The sequence below is a fragment of the Haliotis asinina genome, chromosome 1 (assembly GCF_037392515.1).
Source record: "Haliotis asinina isolate JCU_RB_2024 chromosome 1, JCU_Hal_asi_v2, whole genome shotgun sequence".
Taxonomy (NCBI): domain Eukaryota; kingdom Metazoa; phylum Mollusca; class Gastropoda; order Lepetellida; family Haliotidae; genus Haliotis; species Haliotis asinina.
The window spans coordinates 23,446,477-23,469,552 of record NC_090280.1 but is presented as its reverse complement, the minus strand read 5'-3'; the positions used below and the strand labels follow the sequence as shown (position 1 = coordinate 23,469,552).

General features: G+C 39.4%; 1 pseudogene; it reads right to left on the bottom strand.

Moving 5' to 3' along the window:
- Positions 1-5,296: 5,296 nt before the first annotated feature.
- Positions 5,297-16,330, bottom strand: LOC137263145 (uncharacterized; annotated as a pseudogene).
- Between the last annotated feature and the right edge of the window lie 6,746 nt (positions 16,331-23,076).

Below are 23,076 nucleotides of genomic sequence, written 5' to 3'. Positions count from 1 at the left end.
ACGATCAGAGTGTTCACTGAAATCATGCAAGGAGATTCTGAATTGAGAAAAACATACAACAATATAATATCTTAATGAATTGGTAAGTATTTGGATTCTCTTGGTTCATATACATGGCATACACATGTACATGAACTTCTTTTGAAGTGAGTGAGTGAGTTTAGTTTTTCGCCACTTTTAGCAATATTCCAGCAATATCACGGCGTGGGACACGGCGGGGGAATCGATTCTTTTGAATTTGTGGAGACCATTGCTTGTGAGGGATGCACATCCCTTAGTGCCGGACTGAAACTAAACGTCTTTAATGAAAAATACGATTTTTTTCTTAATTCCGTGTATTTATTGTATGTGAAGAAATAATGCACAACAATTTTAACTGGATGACCACGCGGGCACGAGGGGCTGTCGATGATGTGTCTCTCAAACCTGTCATCATTTAAATCACTACAACGGAACCTGAGACTTCTTAGTATATAGGCTAGGTCAAACATAAAAGTTTTGTTACATGTATTTGGTTTTAATATCGAGGTTTTTTTTAATCTGGATAAAGTATGAATGCTAGTAATTGAATTTCAGAACTTAGAGGATTCCAGTTTTATTGCATCAAGTAGAAATGATCTGGCAGATGCCTGATGCCGATACTTTTGACGGTGTATCCCCACTATGCCCAATATCTTAAAACATCAAAATGCAGTCACCCGTAGAACAAAAGGGGTATTAGTTATATAGTTTGTTTCAAGGTATGTCTGGTGACACCGTGACCACAAGTCTCACTAAATTAGTGAGCACATTTCAGAACAAATGTCCGTTATATTCGGACTTACGATATGACTTATGGGAAAATGTAGAAAGTAGTAATCCTTTTTCCCTCTCCTGTCACCTACCGACCACGCTGCATTCATACTTAGTAATGCTAAGGTAATTAAACCTCTAGCTGGAATGGTTACTAAATGTTTAATAAACGTAAACGCATATTGTAGTCCTGTAACTACACATATAACACTTTATTGGTGAATATGGAACTGTCGATACATTATTCACTATAACTATTTTTTTCATCGTTGGTGCTTATATACTGTGATAGATTATTCACTTCAAGCACTACTATACGTTCTGTAGTGTCTTGTGTCTCGTAGGCCATATGGCCGGATGTTATATTTTATCAGTCTTTCAAATTATGTATGCATAGTATGTGACACATAAATACAAATTTTCTCTCTTTTCTATCTGTCAACACTAACACATGTCATAGCCATGAATGTGAATGATAAAACGATCCCCCACTTCATCATTCATCATCATGGCTAATGCTCAAGTAGGCGTCCAGTACGTTATATATTCTCAAGGTGGACAGACGTGTTGCAAACCATTTCCTTTTGGTGTTAGCCTGATAGATTACAAAACTTCATTTTTAGATGGTATTGAAGGCTTGTCCAGCCTTTTTAGCAATTCATGTGTAAGCCCACGCCATTTTTGCTATGGGCAGATAATTATTTATTAGAGTCTCACCTCATTTGGTACATTTCAAAAACATACAACATATCAGTGAGCGTATATATTTTTGTAGCTAAGCCCGTTGTGGACAAAATGTGATATACGGCAGCTATAAGTTTAGGATTAAGAACCGAAAGAATAATAGACTACTGGAGTCCTTGTCAAAGACTGCTGAGCGACACTGAATATAAATGAAGGACCTATCAAATAGAACGGCAACCATCCTTCAACTGCAGAACTACAGCAAGCTGTGTCCATCAAGGAAGAAGTATTGAGACGTAACCCTTAAGGAAGAAAATCTGTTCTGCAATACCTTGATTGTATCTCTCATTAACTGTTGTTTCCAGATATGTTGATACACTGTCACTGCGCATTTAAAAAAGGAGGTAACAGTAGGAGTAAACTCTACTGACATACTATTAGATCGCCAAATCACCACCACAAGTATTTCCCGAATGGTAGGTGGTGTCCAGGTATTGCTACATCAACGCTGCGGATGTCTGCGTGCTGCCAGGATTCTGTAAGACATTTAAAGTCAAAAGGTCGAAATTCTGTGTAAGGGAAATACATTTTGTCTTTCAAGCTGCGTACGTCCAATGTGTATTATTTCAGAGGATCTGAAATAATTCTGCCCAGGATTAGGATGAATATCGCCGCAGCACAGAGGGATGGGAGAGGCTATTTCAGATACATGACAGTAGAGATACAAGAACCTAAAACTGAGTTTGGATCTCATTAATCGGACTGCAAAATGTTGAACCCACTGCCGTCTTTATGTTCCACATTGGGCATGTATTTAAAGCGGACATCATGTTACAGGTGAAGAAAATATGTTACAGGTGAAGATCAAATGGGACAGGCTGGAATCCCATATTTGTGTAATGGTTATGTCATGTCCGAAGCACCCGTCTACTAAACGCGATGGTAAAAGTAAACGTTGTGATGACAGAAGTGACGGTTATCTCAGGTCAGAAGTACCTGTAGTCAGAATGTGCTGGAAGTCAGAAGAAAGTGTAACGATGATAGAGTGAGTTTAAAGCCACTTTGGCAATATTTCAACCATCTCGTGACTAAAACAGTTAATGCTAAATTTATTTCATTAAAACCTGTCACCAAACGGCAAGAACACAACTAGTATATCATAGTAAGGCATTAAAAACTATCATGTAGCTTAAAATTGTATACCAAGTAGGACATTAGAACATAGGAAAGGGCTATAGATCTCCAGCAACTGGAGGTAGATGACTGGTCACAATATGAGCAATTATTCTACAGTGGTCTTGGATCTCCCAAGACAGCGAAAATTCACCTTTCAAAGTCGTTTATTAATACAAGCCACGTTGACAGCACCTGTGTAAGGTTAGAATCGATCGACAGCAGCATTCCACGGGTCTAAAAAAACCTTTTGCAACATCATATATATCATTTCCAAAATCGTACCAACTTGTCGGCCATAGATGGCCTTGACTGAAATTAATTAACGCATTTACGTTTTCGCTGTCTTTGGTGACCCATGATTTGGGCGTGAAATTGTGCAAGTAGCTGTTTTTGATAAGTCGTGGTGTATAAGGTTTGATATAATGATCCGAATGTGAATACCGAGGTGTATGTACAGACTGTTTTGTGATGTATATGTGTGAATACCGCGGTGTATTTACAGATCATATCTGTGACATATATGTGAGTATATGAAGATGTATGTACAGATTGTTTTGTGATGTATATGTGTGAATACCGCGGTGTATTTACAGATCATATCTGTGACATATATGTGAGTATATGAAGATGTATGTACAGATTGTTTTGTGATGTATATGTGTGAATACCGAGGTGTATTTACAGATCATATCTGTGACGTATATGTATGAGTACCGAGATATATACGTGCTGTTTGTTTCTGTGACGTATATGCACGAATACCCAGATGTACAAAATGGTAATTCTGCTCACTGGTAATCTCCAAAATATCCAGTCTGTCTGAGGAATGTGAGTGAGTTAGTTTGGTTTTACGCCACCCTTAGCAATATTCCAGCAATATCACGACGGGGAGCACCAGAAATGGGCTTCACACGTTGTGAATGTTGGGAAAACGGAATCCTGATTTTTGGCGCGACGAACGAACAAATTGTCCACCAGGGTACAGCACCGTCACCCGAGGAATATAAATCAAGGTCAGTAGTTAACTCCTTCAAGGTCCCTTAACTCACTCACTCACCCATTCATCCCCAGCGTTGACCTTTAAACTTTGTAAAACATGTCCGAGTGAGCTACAGCGACACGGAAATGTTTTTAGTGATCATGCATGTATTCAGACTTGGCTTCTTAAACTAAAAGTTCCATGTAGTTGAAAGTTTGACAAGATTATTTCGATGTTAGATTTATTCCAGCAAAATTGCTTTGATTTTTTGGAGAGAAATGTTGTTTTTCAAACAAAACCTCTCGCACAGTTGCACATATTACATACAGGAGGTTCCTATATGGCTGCATCAACACCAGTGTAGCATAAAATGCAGCTCAACTCAACTCAACTCAACTATATCGAAACAAGTCTCATGACTTTGTCCGATCTGAAGACATGCATAGTTAAGATTGTTTGCGGCGCTACAGTACAGAAATACTCTACTGTATTATTTTCAAGAGGAATATTTCACATTCCATCCGTATGACACCTTCAGCATTTCTTTACACGAGAAAGTATGGTTCAGTGATGTCTGCAGGAAACGGGTTGTTTACAGTTGTTCAAATGTCAGCTGGTGTTCAGCTACAGATCACGATACGTCAGTTCTAAGACAAATACTACCTGAGGAATACATTCTAGGCAGGGTGATGCCAATACAGAAGTAGGATAGCAGTAATGTCAATTCTGAGCATTCCTGTACAATAAGAGACATGTGTGTCATGCCTTCTGTATGAAATAAACTGTTTCATCAAGTTTACAGTATGTAAAACTAAAGTAAAGCTATTAAAGCATTTGTGGGAGATATGTAAAACAATTCTTTAACTATGTATTTGAATCGTGTTTGAGCATGTGTGTGTACATGTGTGTTAGCGCCCATGTGTTTATTTTGAAATGGGTGTTCTATTCATCTGGAGTTTTATTTGAGGTGCTGACAATCAGAATATCACAATCGGAAACCGACCCGTACCTGCTGGGTCATGGAAACAAAACTTGTGGAACATTAGTCCATAATCCTATCTACCCCATGAGCAATCTTATGTGTATAGCGTTTGATATAAGTGAAATTTGTTACAAAAACATTTATACTGATGAGTGTGTGGAGACAACATAACAGTTAAATGTTTTTGATAAAACAGGAAAGCTATATTGATTTAAAACATGTTTTAAAGGTTAAAGCTTTATTGACTGAAATAAATATTGTTGATATACTATATATACGGTGAGTAAAGGGTTGTTGATATACCATATATACTTTGGGTAAAGCTCAAAGCTTTTCCTTTCATGCGTCCGCTTCCTGAAAGAACATACCGTTCGGTAACTGCATACATCATGGCGTTGTACAAACATCAACGTTCACCGGGTATGTAGAGGACAAGCAGGAACATATCTCATAACTGTCGATATATCACTACAGTTCTCTGTAAAATAGGGCATCGTGGAAAACACTTTCTGTTCACTTTCACTGGAGTACTCTTATTTTTCCAGCTGAAATTAGAAGAATTTGTAGATGTTGAACTATATAGGCTTTGATCCTCTGTTGAAGAAGTGAAGGGTAGAGAGACGTGTACATGTGGAACTCTTCCCTCAGTTTAGGCTTCATTTGGTACTGTGGTCCTCTGTTGAGGAAGATGAGGGGTGGAGAGACGTGTAGATGTGGAACTCTACCGTCAGTTTAGCCTTCATTTGGTACTGTGGTCCTCTGTTGAGGAAGATGAGGGGTGGAGAGACGTGTAGATGTGGAACTTTCCCCCCAGGACTCTCTCGTAATCGTGTAGAGTTAAGACATCGTTGTTGGAAGCACGAGGTACATCACTGAAGTCATGGGATAATCTCTCTGCCATCACAGTAAGGTAGTCACCACATCTGTAATTACAACATTACACTTATATTTCTATAGATGATCCTGATGGTTGCTGTTCGGTTGTTCGTTATTTAACACCACATTCAGCAATATTTCAGCTATATGGCAGCTGTCTGTAATTAATCGAGTGTGGACCAGACAATCCAATGATCAGCAGCATAAGCATCGGTCTACGCAATTGATTTGTTTGTTTGAATCTGACCTTAGGCTTCTGATATAAGTCGAATAAATAGTCTTTACATAGACATGAGACAGCAACTGGGCAAATATATAAAGATTCTACTCCATACTACTCCAGCATTAAAGATACAAAAGTAAATATATGTACCTTCTGCCCTGGTCCTCTGAAAACGAAGGGAAGACTGAAAATGAATTAATCGTCTACATTACCACTTACTGAACACGAGTGAGTGAGTGAGTATTGTTTTTCTCTGTTTATGACAATATTCATAAAATATCACGGATTGGAACGCCAGGGTGAGAGGCTGAAATGGGCTTCACGAACGATTGTTAAACCATTAGGCTACTGTACTGACCTTTACTGAATCCAAACAACAACGAATAAAAGAGACATTTGCATTTGTGACAAGCATAGGTTGCACAGGATCAATTCTGACCCGAATCTCCAAGGTGTATTGTAAGACAGTATATGGTTTACAGTCATTATTATCTCATCCCACCGGGTACCGGGTACCCCTTCACTGATTGGTAAATTATACTGAAATCGCTGAAGAAATCAGCTAGCGTTACTGACCTGTTATGACGAGAATACCAGTGGGTTGTTGAAGACCAATTCACTTTGGGGTAAGGGCGTGCTGCTTGAGGTGTGTTGGTTTGTGGAGGGGAGTGAACTGATGACTCAATGCATTTGATTCATTTGATGGAAAGGATTCATACATTCACTGTACCTTTCACGTCCTTGCAGACAAGAACAGTGACTGCTGCCACCACAACTGCCACAGCAGTCAGCATAACGGAGTAGACAGCTACGATGGGGACGATGTCGTCTACGTTGACATCACCTCCTGATATAACACATGTACTTAGTATTGGACACATATGAGATCCGTCGTTAATATTCATTATTACTTTAAAATCATAGATACTGATTGCAGTACATTTGGAAGAAATGCTTTTTGTAACTATTTGTTCAAAGATACTACAATTCATAACAAACTAACAGATCCCTGTCTTAATCACAACACATCTATTGAAGCGAGAGATGCACAATGGAAACAGAATCATCCGTGAGGTGTGAAATATTACCTTGTTCGTACTAAACACTGAATATATTTCGGACATCAATAATGGCCAGCTAACAGTTTTTATAACTAAGAAAATGGCATTTGTTCTATGACCAACTTGTCAAAGAAACCACGATTCTTTATAAGCTAAGAGAGTCCTGTCTACATCTCATAACAGGAAAAGGAAGCAAGCAATTAATGAAGTAGGAAGAATTATCCGTGAGGCATGACCGGAAACATGACCGTTACATCTGTCCAGGCTAGTGGATCTGTCATCAATGAACCCTGGTTATGTTTCGTGGAAATTAAGAAGTGTCATTAAAAAGTGTCATGACATTAGAACACATAAGAATATGACCGAGGGATTTCATGTTTTTATCTGACTTAATTTATAACAGGAATCATGAATAATAAAATTGTTATAAATAATAAGAGTCATATGGCAACATTTCTTGGCTCCGAATTGACACAGTTCACACAGTCCTTAAGCATGCTCGTAGTTAACCTTGAGACACCAACCTTCTATTTCCTGGTAGCTGCCGTCATTTTCATCTTCCCTGTGATACGATACCAGACTGATGAACGTGATTATTGAACACGAGGAAAATGTGAGGAAATGAATATTAAACGTGATGATAATTAGGTCCACACAAAGTCACTGACACAAAATATTACATTATGATGTGGATTTTGTGTAGTTTCACTCTGAAGTCGTTCAAGGTCACATTGTTTTGTGGAGAATAAATGAGTGAGTATTGCTCCATGCGGCATTAATTTGGCAGCTATTCGAGGCGATGAACTGTTTATTCATTTCATTTGAAACTCACCGATAATCAGCGTATCCTGTCTCTGAAAGTTACAATATTCTGTGGTTAATGATGAACTCAAAGAGATGGTTCTTTGTCCACCCTTAATGATTTTATTACTGCACGTCGATATGCGACTTTGGTACTCTTTAAACACGTTTCAGAAATTAAAAGTGTACAAGAAACTGCGCTGAAATAAGTAACCACCATTTGTCGTGAATGTTCAGATGTTCAGAATGAATAAAGAAAAACAGGAACTGTTACTCATAAGTGATACATTAAGTATTTAATGATTCATGGGTACCCTTTTAACCTTTGAAGAAAGGTCTTCTGATGTATTACATATTTCATTTAATATGTTAGAAATGACTTATGACACCAACCCTCTATCTCCTGGTAGTCCCCGTCTGCTCCTGAGTCCCGGGTGTATGTGACAATGCTGAGGACAGAATTTTACAAAGGCTAAAATTTGTCCAAACAGACAGTCAAACACACTGGAATGTAATTGCTTCACAAAATCTATTACATACATGTAAACGTGCTGGGAATTTCATAATTGTAGTTTCCTAACGAAAGTGATATAACTGGAAATGTTTTTACACCGGCAAGACAGACTTTTAGAAAATCCACGATGACAAATTATTTACAAGGATGAAATGACCTGCTGTTGACTCGGTGCTAACTTGTACATTCACCAAAATTGTTTTAGTCGCCTAGTGAGGAAGTAAGTGACCACTGGGGAAGTAAAAACCAGGAAAGACCAATGGCCTTGATGATCGAGTCCTGATTCGTCTGGAAACATGTAATACCATGACACAGACAGAAGAACTTTGTCAGCAATGAAGATTGGCGAGTCCGACTCTCCACTAGTTTTGTTTGCTTACTTATTTTTCTTACTGTTGCACTCAGCAATATTTCATCCATATGGTGGCGGGATGTATATTATCGAGTCTGGACCAGAGAATGAAGTGGTGAACAGTATGAGCATCGATCTATGCAACTGAGATACAATGGCATGTATCGATAAATAAGCAAGCCTGTCCACCCGATCCCGTTAGTCGTCTCTAACAAACATTGGTTGACTCACCCGGATTTCACTGGTTCCTATCCAGAACCATTAGAATGAGACTGTACCTGTGGTTTTGAGGAACAGTCACCGATCGACGTTATCAACAGAAAGTATACCGTTGTCGTGCCACATTTTGGAAGCCATCATTTGACGATATGAACCAAATCGAAAGTCTTTCGATTATTTGTTATTTCAAATTTGAACTGGAGATCCTTCTGGAGGAATTGACGTAGTTCTACTAAATGAATGGCAGAGGATTCGAGGCTTGATTCCCATTATAAGGCGACTGAGGGATGTTAGCCATGAGACAGGCATCTAGATACTAATGTGGTCTCTAGCACAGGCACTCGTGTCATTGCGAGGATTAAAGATTGTTTTAAATATGAAAATTTTGAGATGACCCCCAACTTGAAACTCTTCACAGTACATTATATCTAGACATAATGTAGTGTGAAGCGTTTGAAGTCACCTGTGGTCGCTAGTTGTGGTTCGTCTAGTAACCACAACAATTATTTGAGAAATGCGTCACAACCCAGTCGGTGACGCACTGATGGGAACCATACTTCCAGTCCATGTTGATGTTCACGTTTGTGTGTGTAGACAAGATTGGTGGTACTGGATTAATAGACTTGTGCATCCACAAACGTCAATAGAGATGAAAACTCAGTCTGTACTGTCCCCACAAAGGTATCATATAGTATAAGGGACAAATAGCTCTCACAAATGGACACACATTGGTGATAAGTCTCAAGATTTTACCTGACAAGTTTACGTATTTATTCCCAGCCACCAGCAGCCTGATCTGTGGTATACTATCAATGAAGGCTGTGTCAGAAAGTTCAAAGCCATTATACTCACCGATTAAGAATGTATCCCCTCCCTGAAACGGAGTAGACAATTACACTTGCAAAATGTTAGATGACAAATATACGATCAACGAATTATTGGTGTAGTTGCACACAGGTGAATCACAAATACCAAATTTAATTTTTCAGAACAGTACAAGGCTCTTTAATTGTTAGGTCAAGAAAGGGAACAAAATGTCAAGTACAACACAGGTGGCTGTTATTTCACATGACTTCTCGGATGAGTTTATGTCACTCAATAATAGTGTCTCTTAAAGGATATAAACACTGCGTTAAAGGCTGGACACAGGTTCCTTTTCTCCACAAAGAGGCGACTTTCTTCCTTTCTTGTTAACACCAACGGCGTGTTTAAACTCAATCAAAATCGAACATAAAAAAATAGACTAATCTGCTGTGACATAAATCCATTGATTTAAATCAAAGAAGAAGATGATAGTATGTGAGTATGATGTGAAGCTTGTAAATGTAGACATTTATGTAGTGCTGAGTTTATTATGCTATAGTCAAAGTAAAAAAATAAACTTTCGTATGGGTGAATATATCAGTTATGAGGATAAAACTATATTCACCACCTGACCAAAAGCGGTATAAATTATGTACTATATAAAAGAACACTACTTTTCAGTTGTACTTTCTTCTTCCTTCATTTTTGTAGCTATTCCGGTTGGATTTGTTACTAAAATGTTTTATCCAACTATTTCCCGGTTATGCCTGAACACCGTGCTTTTGAGATTCCAGGAAACAACATATGCAGGAAATAATCGCAACACACCTTAAAGTATTTGCAGCTGAGTGAGTGAGTTTAGTTTTAGCAAGATTTCAGCAATAGGACATTACAACAGTAATGGGCTTCACATATTTTTCCTATGTCGTTATGTCGGAAATCGAACCCAGGTGTTTGGCGTGATGGGCAAATGCTGTAACCACTAGGCTACCCCTACGCCCCTACTTGCACTTGGAAGTGCGAAAGAAGTGCTTTTGAACGTATACATTCCATGGTTATAAGGTCAAGCTGGATCATGGCATAGCATAAATTTAATAATACCACGTACAGACAAACATGAACGCAGGATTCTAAAATACCGCCGTGGAATACTTTTTCATTCACTCTCACATCACACCGTATTACCCCCGCGTCTGTGTTTTCTACAAACAACTATGACGACAACGGCGATGACCACGATCAGGACCAAACAGACAGCAGCCACGGGGACCATGGAAACGACACCAAATTCATTAAGCTCACGTGCTGAAACATTTAACATGTACCATGCAGTTTAGTATGTGTCTAATCCTGTTTTGAATGCAAATATGCAATACCTTATCTACTATATCGGCAATACCGTATCCACTTTCTGTACGTGTGTATGGCACGTTCTTTCTTTGGATGTCTCTCAGTATTCCACAATACGTAATATTACAAAGGGTATACGGTGGCACTTCCAAACGACATCTATAATAATATTTCCTTTTGTCACTTTGCATATCATGTTGTCCTTCATGGCATATTTTCAGTTTATAGGGCAAGCAGAAACATTTGAGATTGTTGGACTGACTGTCTGACTTCTTTTTGTTTTACACCGCTTTAAACAATATTCTGGCAACATCACAGAGGGATCCACCAGAAATGGGCTTCCTATATTGTACCCACGTGGAGATTCGAACCAAGGTTTTCGGCGTGACGAGTCAACGCTTTAACCACTAGGCTACCCCACCACCCCTATGATTGTAGCTGATAACTGAACCTTGGCTTATTATTTCTATTGCATTATGGTCAAAATTGAATTCTTAATGAATACTACGGGTTGAAATGATTACTGATTTTGAATAGTGCCTTTACAGGTTTTGTCCAAATACAACTTTAAATGTGACATATTCTGTTACTAAAGAATGTGTGCAAGTCTTACTGAGGACCTCCAGTGTAAGGCTCCGTGATGCACTCCCATGGCTGTTGTTGACGTGACACGTGTACTCTCCAGACACAGACGCATCTACAGCTGGTATGGACAACACAGCCTCCCTATGTCATGTAATCACCATCATTCTTGGTGTGTTCCACCAGGTTACAGTGCAGACAGGGTTACAGTCAGCAGAACATCTCATTGTTACAGGTTTCCCTTCTTCTACCTGCAGCTTGTCCCTTGTGCCGTCAAACTGTATCTGGTCAGGTCCATCTGGAGTGCATGTGAGATGGTCAGAAATAATAATTTGAAATTGTCTTCTATCATACCCATGCCACCATATATCTAGTGTGGCCGTCTTCCAAAGGGATTCAAGATTGAAGAATGATATTTGATTATAACTAGAATCCCAGCCTCGTTTCTACTGATATCACACACGTTGCTAAAAAGATATCCTCGGAAAGCCTTTGTAATTCTATCAACTCGTGCTTATATAATTGATATCAGTAGAGGCGAGGGTGATAATCTCTATTTATGCGTATATGTGCAGAATGGCTGAGCAATTGCAACATAGGATAAGGTGTGATGATGAATCGGATCGGAATTCTGTGGCGATATCTCGAGACATCATAGCTCGGGTCTTACCATAAGTCATCCGTTTCAGGAAGTTTGTAGTTTCTTAATTATTGTTGAATGGGCAAGCTGCAGGTTCACTTGAAGTTAGGCATTAAACGTTGATAGTGACAACGCATGGAGCAGAATCAGATTTTCTGAGGATTGTATATGAAGAAACATCTGGCTTCTATTATTGTTTCAATATTAATCAACCTGAACCTACATAAAACATTGAGAGTGTATCCCCGACTCCAGTCTGACAGTAGTCTTTCTTCTCCAGATTGACAAGAGTACACTCCCTTGTCCTCCTTGGTGACGTAGTCTATGGTCAGGCATTGTCCGTCCACCTGCACTCTGTTGTCTACCCTGCTGTCTACACTCCTGTTGTTTCTCCTCCAGGTGTAGGAAGTAGTCAGAGTATACTGGTACCGACACTGGTTTGGAGGAAGACTCCGGGAGGTTGTGGAGCAGGTCAGGTTGACAGGATCACCGGATACAGGGTCAGCGACAGCCGTGGTGATGTTCGGTTTTGATGGTTTCCCTGTGAAAAGTTGAATGGAAATGGTTGTAATCTTGTCCTTATTCTTTTTAATTATTAATAACATATATGAATATGTACTATAGATTCAGTGACATTAAGTCACCGTCATACGCCAAAATGTCGTTTGAACAGAAAGTTTATTTGAATTGATCTTAGTGAACGTCAAATGTTCTATCCATTCCCAAGGAAGCAATAACAGATGGATAGTGAATGCAGTGAGGCAGAATCCCTGACCACGTCCGTGATACTGTTCATAAAACGTCTGTAGGGAGAGAGGAAGGTCAGGTGTTATAAAACGTCTGTAGGGAGAAAGGAAGGTCAGGTGTTACAAAACGTCTGTAGGGAGAGAGGAAGGTCAGGTGTTATGAAACGTCTTTTGGGAAAAAGGAGGGTCAGGTGTTATAAAACGTCTGTAGGGGGAAAGGAAGGTCAGATGTTTTGAAACGTCTGTAGGGGGAAAGGAAGGTCAGATGTTATAAAACGTCTGTAGGGAGAGAGGAAAGTCAGGTGTTATATAAGGTCTGTAGGGAGAGAGGAAGGTCAGGTGTAGTAAAACGCATGTAGGGAGAAAGGAAAGTGAGGTGTTATAAAACGTCTTTTGGGAGAAAGGAGGGTCAGATGTTATAAAACGTCTGTTGGGAGAAAGAAAGGTCAGGTGTTATAAAACGTCTGTAGTGAGAGAGGAAGGTCAGGTGTTATAAAACGTCTGTAGTGAGAGAGGAAAGTCAGGTGTTACAAAACATCTGTAAGGAGAGAGGAAGGTCAGGTGTTATAAAACATTATGAAAGTGCCATCGAAGATGATTGGTCAGTGTCATAGTTTACCCTTCAACGATAACAAAATATAAGAATATAATATATACAATATATTTCATCTGGATTCTGTTACAGGATGAAGCTTTATGGTGATGTTCATCGCTATCGTAATTAGTTCTTGCAATGACATTTGTGTAAACGACATTAAACTATAATGCTATAATGATAAAACTATGATAAGTATGGATAACTATTTCGCAGATTATCTGCCTGTGACCGCCATATTTCTATCAATGTGTCTCAAAAACTAGCTTTTGATGCTGATTTTATATTTATATTTATATTTACACTGTATATTTATCTTTGGTACTCAGAGTGTCTTCACACTTACGTAATACAATAAGAAGTTGAGACATGCCACTGTTATGGGTGGTTAAGTTGTAGACTCCGGCGTCCTGTACGTCAACACTGTGGAATGTGAGATTGACTAGCTTCCTCCCCTCCAGAGATGTATTGAAAGTCAGCTGAATCCTCGTCCCGTTGTCTGTGTGTGTGTTGACACTTGCAGGCAGAGGCTTATTGTCATCCATAATGAACAGGACAGTGGAATTAGTTCTGTTGGGTTTCTGTTGTTTGTATGTGATAGATCTTATCTTAAAATCCGTAACTGACTGACTGACACTCCAGGTCATGTTGACACTTTGCCCGACACGGGCCACAGTGTTGGTATAAGAAGCTGAAACATATCAGCATAATTAGTACACGATACAGAAAAGAAACATAAAGACCAACTTTGAAAAATAAATACACGTAATTGCATATTTGATCCAATTTAACTGATACAAAGATGATATCGTGGTGACATTGTCATAAGACGCCCGTTCAGTGAGCTGTCGATCATCACTTCTCTGTACTATGTTATGTGGATTTCTCTGCCATTCTTCCTACAATGCATTGTAAACGTGCCGTATTTTGACTACGATGCAAACATTAAGATGTTGTATCTGATTCAGATCCTAAGATCTGGAGGGTCAGGGCAAGGCACTGACGTTTGAAGCGAGACAACAATGACACGGGCTGTGTATGCGGCACCGCCATGTCATGTTGAACTTTCTCTTTCAGTTGAAGAAGCTGACGTTGAAGAATTTGGTCCCTGCACCAGTTCCCTGAACCGCCATCACGTACATCTTCCCAAGTAGGATATGATTCCCCACACTATCACACGTTCGACACCAAACCTGTCGACCTGTCGGAAAGTGCTGAATACCTTCACTTGACGTCAGACGACAGCCTACCATCAGTTTCAGCATTGAGGGAGAATTCACGAATCATCATTGCTCCAGACTCACCGCCATTTTCTCCATACCTGCACGGTGTTGCTCCATGCTACACGTCGTCATCCTCGTCGGTGCAGACTTCTCAACATAGGAACAAATACTTTGGTGTCTGATTTCATGCTGTTTGGTCGGTCAACAGCACATACTATGCACATGTCGAGCAGTATCGGCGGTGGTAGATGGCGGTGAGGAAGATGAAAGACACAAATGTTGCGATATTTTGTAAGACTGTCTACTCTTCTCTACCACTTCTCGGGTCATCGGGTGCGTGAGTGCGTGAGTGCGTGAGTGCGTGAGTGCGTGAGTGCTTGGTTTGAAACTAAGCGTCACGTCGCGATCGGCAATATTCCATCAATATCGTGACGAGAACAATTTAATTTATATCTATATTAAAATCAATACATTTAGAACGTAAGCGCTGCCATCAAAGTACAGTACAAATATCACAACTCGTAAGTTACTGGTACGCTATCATGGAAATAATCACTAGGTATCACCAGCATCTGAACGTTGATCACCATGCTAGGGACGAGTGAGTGAGTGAGTGAGTGAGTGAGTGAATGAGTGAGTGAGTGAGTGAGTGAGTCAGTGAGTCAGTGAGTCAGTCAGTCAGTCAGTCAGTCCGTCAGTCAGTGTTTTAGTTTTGCGCCGAGTTTCGCAATATCCCAGCAATAGCAGGGAACACCTGAAATGGGCTTCACACATTGTACCCATGTTGGGAATTGATTCCGCATGGAAGGCTTTACCCACAAGGCTACCCCACAGCCATGGTTGCTTTCAGGTGGTTAATATAACGCGATATGGTGTACGTCGACGTGATTTGCAAATGCAGTCTGGTACGTTCCAGTTTGGAGGCGTCGTTAGGGCGATGTTGCGACTGGCGTCTTTTACGTCTTTTCCCCAATTTCATTAAGTCAACAAATGTATAACAAAAGCTGACTTTCGTTATCATTGATGTTTGTAGCAGCACATGACTGCCACAAGCCGCCCCGCTTGTTTCATTTTAATGACAGTTTTCTGAAGTACATGCCACGAACGTTTAGGAAGTATTCGTTTGGATTTACGAACTTCTGACTACCGTAGGTTGATAGAAATTATTCTATTCGTACAGCATAAACCGTTTCTTCAACTCACTCAACACTCATCATGATATACAAGTATGGTTCTCAGTTGGGCGCGCGGTGTCCCGGTTTCAGATTTCGACCAAGAGCACGTGTGAATGAATTACCAGAAAATAGTTCGCGAAATAGTGTTTGCGAAAGGACCGCATTCTGACCTAGCTGCCGCTCCCGTCATGCCTCCCTGGGCCTTTTTTCTGTGCTTGTGTATGACATAACAAATTTTACCTCATATTGTGGTCTTGGAGGGAGGCGAGTAAAATGGGTCAAGTGGCTTGTTGACAATGGCTTGTTGCCCAGCAACACCGGACCTTGCACATCATATTAATCACTGGTTGATGATTACTTCAGTTGAAGTTCTGTCGAATGTTTCGAAAAACAAAACACCAAACATGTTCAAACGTTTCTGCCAAAATATGACAAACTTAGAACACACCTTATACCTAACTGGAATGATAAAAAGTAAAGATAAACGCTTACCAGCAAATTCCAGTATGCCTCCAAAGAAGATCACAGTTTTCAGACAAAACAAATGAAAAAACATAATAGGTGTGTTTGCCTTCAGTGTGTTGACTACTACACAATACTTCAGATGATTCAGATAGCTATTTGTTAGTCAGGACTGTGATGAAGTATTTCCGTGTTATAAAGGGTCATCGTGGCACTGTAAAAACGTTTAAATTTGTGGAGGAAATGGGGAGCGAAAACAAACTGCATTCAGACACCGTGTTGTAACCAGTGAGAAACACAGGAGGACCTGTTGCATTACTCATACGTTGTTGACCGCCCTTGTGTGTCCTTGGATATACTGGCAATCAAGGCGACTAATAGGATCGGGTGGGCAGGCTCACTGATTTGGCTGACACGTCATCGAATCCTAATTGCGTAGATCGATGGTCATGCTGTTGCTCACTGGTTTATCTGGTCCAGACTCGATTATTTATACACCACCGCCATACAGCTGCACTATTGCTAAGTGTGGCGTTAAACATCCAGGCAACCATGTTGATTATCATCAGGATCATTGTCATGTGAATGGTGTGTCTTCTTTAGGGTTTAGTTTTTCAAGCCAGTGTCAGTGTTTACGTTTCATCATCCGAGCTGCCCGCCCACCACAGAGTATTACAAAGAAGATGCTAGAAACTAAAAGGTACCAATTGCAAGGGTACTCAGATGATATACTCCAGCAGAAAAACTAAAAGATTATTTTTCACCACGATGGTCCATGAGCCATGCCGTCTTGGCAAATAATAAAACTGAAATTATGCCCTCAACCTCCTGCGTAGACTTCGTTCGTTATTGATTCCTCAGCGTTTAGAATGCCGGTCAAATAATTGGTGTGGTTAAAGTGAGCACCAATACTGAATTGCCATCGTGTATTTTCTAAAAGTCTACGCCTTACTATGTCAAGAGAAGTTCATTTATTACCGTCGTCTAAACCAGTTCAGAAAACAATGAAGTTCTTCACCAACCAGAAACCAGTGCTTCCATGGCCTTTTTAATCCACACATTCAAAACGAATCGATCAGTTATGAGATTATCTCGGGCTCGGATCCGAACACTTCTTCTGTCTATGTCCAGGAGATGCCAAGCAATGCTCAAAGTGAACGGACGTCACAACCGGTACTGACGTTAAAACCGGAGTCGAGTGTAGCGTTAACGTTGCGAGGACATAAACAGTAAGTTGAGTTTAGGCTTAACTGAATAGTAGCTGTTTGTTATGAATACAATAACTGAATAGGTCGGGCTCTTTGATATGTCTAACAAAGACAGACAGACAGTAATTCAGGCCAAACGACCCATAGTACAGTTATATGTTTTTGTTTCAAAACTAGTACTTTTTTCAGAAAACATGCGATGGAGATAATACCATCTCCATTCTTAGAATTTAAAAGATTTATCATGGAATGTTGATCTTTATACCCTGTACATAAGTTTGAAAGACATTTATTGTTGCAGGTCTCGGTAGTTCTTGCACACAAATAACACATGATATTTATCCTCGACCTCATTGCTATTACATTTTACACACAAAAATTCACTTGGATTTAAATTTTCACATTTAGATCAGAGTGTTCACTAAAATCACACAAGGAGATTCTGAATTGAGAAAACATACAACAATATAACATCTTAATGAACTGCAAGTATTTGGATTCTCTTGGTTCATATACATGGCATACACATGTACATGAACTTCTTTTGAAGTGAGTGAGTTAGTTTTTCGCCACTTTTAGCAATATTCCAGCAATATCACGGCGGGGGAATCGATTCTTTTGAATTTGTGGAGGCCATTGCTTGTGAGGGATGCACATCCCTTAGTGCCGGACTGAAACTAAACGTCTTTAATGAAAAATACGATTTTTGTCTTAATTCCGTGTATTTATTGTATGTGAAGAAATAATGCACAACAATTTTAACTGGATGACCACGCGAGCACGAGGGGTTGTCGATGATGTGTCTCTCAAACCTGTCATCATTTAAATCACTACAACGGAACCTGAGACTTCTTAGTATATAGGCTAGGTCAAACATAAAAGTTTTGTTACATGTATTTGGTTTTAATATCGAGTTATTTTAATCTGGATAAAGTATGAATGCTAGTAATTGAATTTCAGAACTTACAGGATTCCACAGTTTTATTGCATCAGGTAGAAATGATCTGGCAGATGCCTGATGCCGATACTTTGACGGTGTATCCCCACTATGCCCAATATCTTAAAACATCAAAATGCAGTCACCCGTAGAACAAAAGGGGTATTAGTTATATAGTTTGTTTCAAGGTATGTCTGGTGACACCGTGACCACAAGTCTCACTAAATTGGTGAGTACATTTCAGAACAAATGTCCGTTATATTCGGACTTACGACATGACTTATGGGAAAATGTACTAAGTACTTATCCTTTTCCCCTCTCCTTTCACCTACCGACCACGCTGCATTCATACTTAGTAATGCTAAGGTAATTAAACCTCTAGCTGGAACGGTTACTAAAATGTTTAATAAACGTAAACGCATATTGTAGTCCTGTAACTACACATATAACACTTTATTGGTGAATATGGAACTGTCGATACATTATTCACTATAACTATTTTTTTCATCGTTGGTGCTTATATACTGTGATAGATTATTCACTTCAAGCACTACTATACGTTCTGTAGTGTCTTGTGTCTCGTAGGCCATATGGCCGGATGTTATATTTTATCAGTGTTTCAAATTATGTATGCATAGTATGTGACACATAAATACAAATTTTCTCCCTTTTCTATCTGTGAACACTAACACATGTCACAGCCATGAACGTGAATGATAAAACGATCCGCCCACTTCATCATTCATCATCATGGCTAATGCTCAAGTAGGCGTCCAGTACGTTATATATTCTCAAGGTGGACAGACGTGTTGCAAGCCATTTCCTTTTGGTGTTAGCCCGATAGGTTACAAAACTTCATTTTTAGATAGTATTGAAGGCTTGTCCAGCCTTTTTAGCAATTCATCTGTAAGCCCACGCCATTTTTGCTATGGACAGATAATTATTTATTAGAGTCTCACCTCATTTGGTACATTTCAAAAACATACAGCATATCAGTGAGCGTATATATTTTTGTAGCTAAGCCCGTTGTGGACAAAATGTGATATACGGCAGCTATAAGTTTAGGATTAAGAACCGAAAGAATAATAGACTACTGGAGTCCTTGTCAAAGACTGCTGAGCGACACTGAATATAAATGAAGGACCTATCAAATAGAACGGCAACCATCCTTCAACTGCAGAACTACAGCAAGCTGTGTCCATCAAGGAAGAAGTATTGAGACGTAACCCTTAAGGAAGAAAATCTGTTCTGCAATACCTTGATTGTATCTCTCATTAACTGTTGTTTCCAGATATGTTGATACACTGTCACTGCGCATTTAAAAAAGGAGGTAACAGTAGGAGTAAACTCTACTGACATACTATTAGATCGCCAAATCACCAAGTATTTCCCGAATGGTAGGTGGTGTCCAGGTATTGCTACATCAACGCTGCGGATGTCTGCGTGCTGCCAGGATTTTGTAAGACATTTAAAGTCAAAAGGTCGAAATTCTGTGTAAGGGAAATAAATTTTGTCTTTCAAGCTGCGTACGTCCAATGTGTATTATTTCAGAGGATCTGAAATAATTCTACCCGGGATTAGGATGAATATCGCCGCAGCACAGAGGGATGGGAGAGGCTATTTCAGATACATGACAGTAGAGATACAAGAACCTAAAACTGAGTTTGGATCTCATTAATCGGACTGCAAAATGTTGAACCCACTGCCGTCTTTATGTTCCACATTGGGCATGTATTTAAAGCGGACATCATGTTACAGGTGAAGAAAATATGTTACAAGTGAAGATCAAATGGGACAGGCTGGAATCCCATATTTGTGTAATGGTTATGTCATGTCCGAAGCACCCGTCTACTAAACGCGGTGGTAAAAGTAAACGTTGTGATGACAGAAGTGACGGTTATCTCAGGTCAGAAGTACCTGTAGTCAGAATGTGCTGGAAGTCAGAAGAAAGTGTAACGATGATAGAGTGAGTTTAAAGCCACTCTGGTAATATTTCAACCATCTCGTGACTAAAACAGTTAATGTTATGTAAATTTATTTCATTAAAACCTGTCACCAAACGGCAATAACACAACTAGTATATCATAGTAAGGCATTAAAAACTATCATGTAGCTGAAAATTGTATACCAAGTAGGACATTAGAACATAGGAAAGAGCTATAGATCTCCAGCAACTGGAGGTAGATGACTGGTCACAATATGAACAATTATTCTACAGTGGTCTTGGATCTCCCAAGACAGCGAAAATTCACCTTTCAAAGTCGTTTATTAATACAAGCCACGTTGACAGCACCTGTGTAGGGTTAGAATCGATCGACAGCAGCATTCCACGGGTCTAAAAAAACCTTTTGCAACATCATATATATCATTTCCAAAATCGTATCGACTTGTCGGCCATAGATGGCCTTGACTGAAAGTAATTAACGCATTTACGTTTTCGCTGTCTTTGGTGACCCATGATTTTGGCGTGAAATTGTGCAAGTAGCTGTTTTTGATAAGTCGTGGCGTATAAGGTTTGATATAATGATCCGAATGTGAATACCGAGGTGTATGTACAGATTGTTTTGTGATGTATATGTGTGAATATCGCGGTGTATTTACAGATTGTTTTGTGACATATATGTGAGTATATGAAGATGTATGTACAGATTGTTTTGTGATGTATATGTGTGAATACCGAGGTGTATTTACAGATCATATCTGTGACATATATGTGAGTATATGAAGATGTATGTACAGATTGTTTTGTGATGTATATGTGTGAATACCGAGGTGTATGTACAGATTGTTTAGAGATGTATATGTGTGAATACCGCGGTGTATGTACAGATCATATCTGTGACATATATGTGAGTATATGAAGATGTATGTACAGATTGTTTTGTGATGTATATGTGTGAATACCGAGGTGTATGTACAGATTGTTTAGGGATGTATATGTGTTAATACCGCGGTGTATGTACAGATCACATCAGTGACGTATATGTATGAGTACCGAGATATATATGTGCTGTTTGTTTCTGTGACGTACATGCGCGAATACCCAGATGTACAAAATGGTAATTCTGCTCACTGGTAATCTCCAAAATATCCAGTCTGTCTGAGGAATATGAGTGAGTTAGTTTGGTTTTACGTCACCCTTAGCAATATTCCAGCAATATCACCACGGGGAGCACCAGAAATGGGCTTCACACGTTGTGAATGTGGGGAAAACGGAATCCTGATTTTGGCGCGACGAACGAACAAATTGTCCACCAGGGTACACCACCTTCACCCGAGGAATATAAACCAAGGTCACTACTGAACTCCTTCAAGGTCCCTTAACTCACTCACTCACCCATTCATCCCCAGCGTTGACCTTTAAACTTTGTAAAACATGTCCGAGTGAGCTACAGCGACACGGAAATGTTTTTAGTGATCATGCATGTATTCAGACTTGGCTTCTTAAACTAAAAGTTCTGTGTAGTTGAAACTTTGACAAGATTATTTCGATGTTAGATTTATTCCAGCAAAATTGCTTTGATTTTTTGGAGAGAAATGTTGTTTTTCAAACAAAACCTCTCGCACAGTTGCACATAATACATACAGGAGGTTCCTATATGGCTGCATCAACACCAGTGTAGCATAAAATGCAGCTCAACTCAACTCAACTGTATCGAAACAAGTCTCGTGACTTTGTCCGATCTGAAGCCATGCATGGATAAAATTGTTTGCGGCGCTGCAGTACAGAAATACTCTACTGTATTATTTTCAAGAGGGATATTTCACATTCCATCCTTATGACAGCTTCAGCATTTCTTTACACGAGAAAGAATGGTTCAGTGATATGTGCAGGAAACGGGTTGTTAACAGTTGTTCAAATGTCAGCTGGTGTTAAGCTACAGATCACGATACGTCACTCTTAAGACAAATATTTCCCGAGGAATACATTCCAGGCAGGATGATACCAATACAGAAGTAGGATAGCAGTAATGTGAATTCTGAGCATTCCTGTACAATAATGGACACCCGTGTCACGCCATTTGTATGAAATAAACAGTTTGATCAAGCTTACAGCATGTAAAACTACAGTAAAGCTTTTAAAGCGTTTGTGGGAGAGATGTAAAAACAATTCTTTAGCTATGTATTTGAATCGTGTGTGAGTGTGTGTGCGCGTGTGTGTATGCGTGTGTTTATTTTGAAATGGGTGTTCTATTCATATGGAGTCCTATTTGGAACCTTAGTCGATATTCCTATCTACCCCGTGTGAAAACTATCAAGGGCAATCTTATGTGTGTAGTGTTTGATATAAGAGAGTTTTGTTCAAAAACATTTATACTGATCAGTGTGTGGAGACAACATAACAGTTATATCTTTTTGATAAAACAGGTTAAATCTATATTGATTTAAAATATGTTTTAAAGGTTAAAGTTTTATTGACTGAAAAAAATGTTGCCATATAAGTGTTGTTGATATACAATGACAATGACAATGACAATGACAATGACAATGACAGTGACAATGACAATGACAATGACAATGACAATGACAGTGACAATGACAATGACAATGACAATGACAATGACAGTGACAATGACAATGACAATGACAATGACAATGACAGTGACAATGACAATGACAATGACAATGACAATGACAATGACAATTTATTTCAGTATGAAGGCCACATGGCCTAAAGTACATTAAATATTCAAA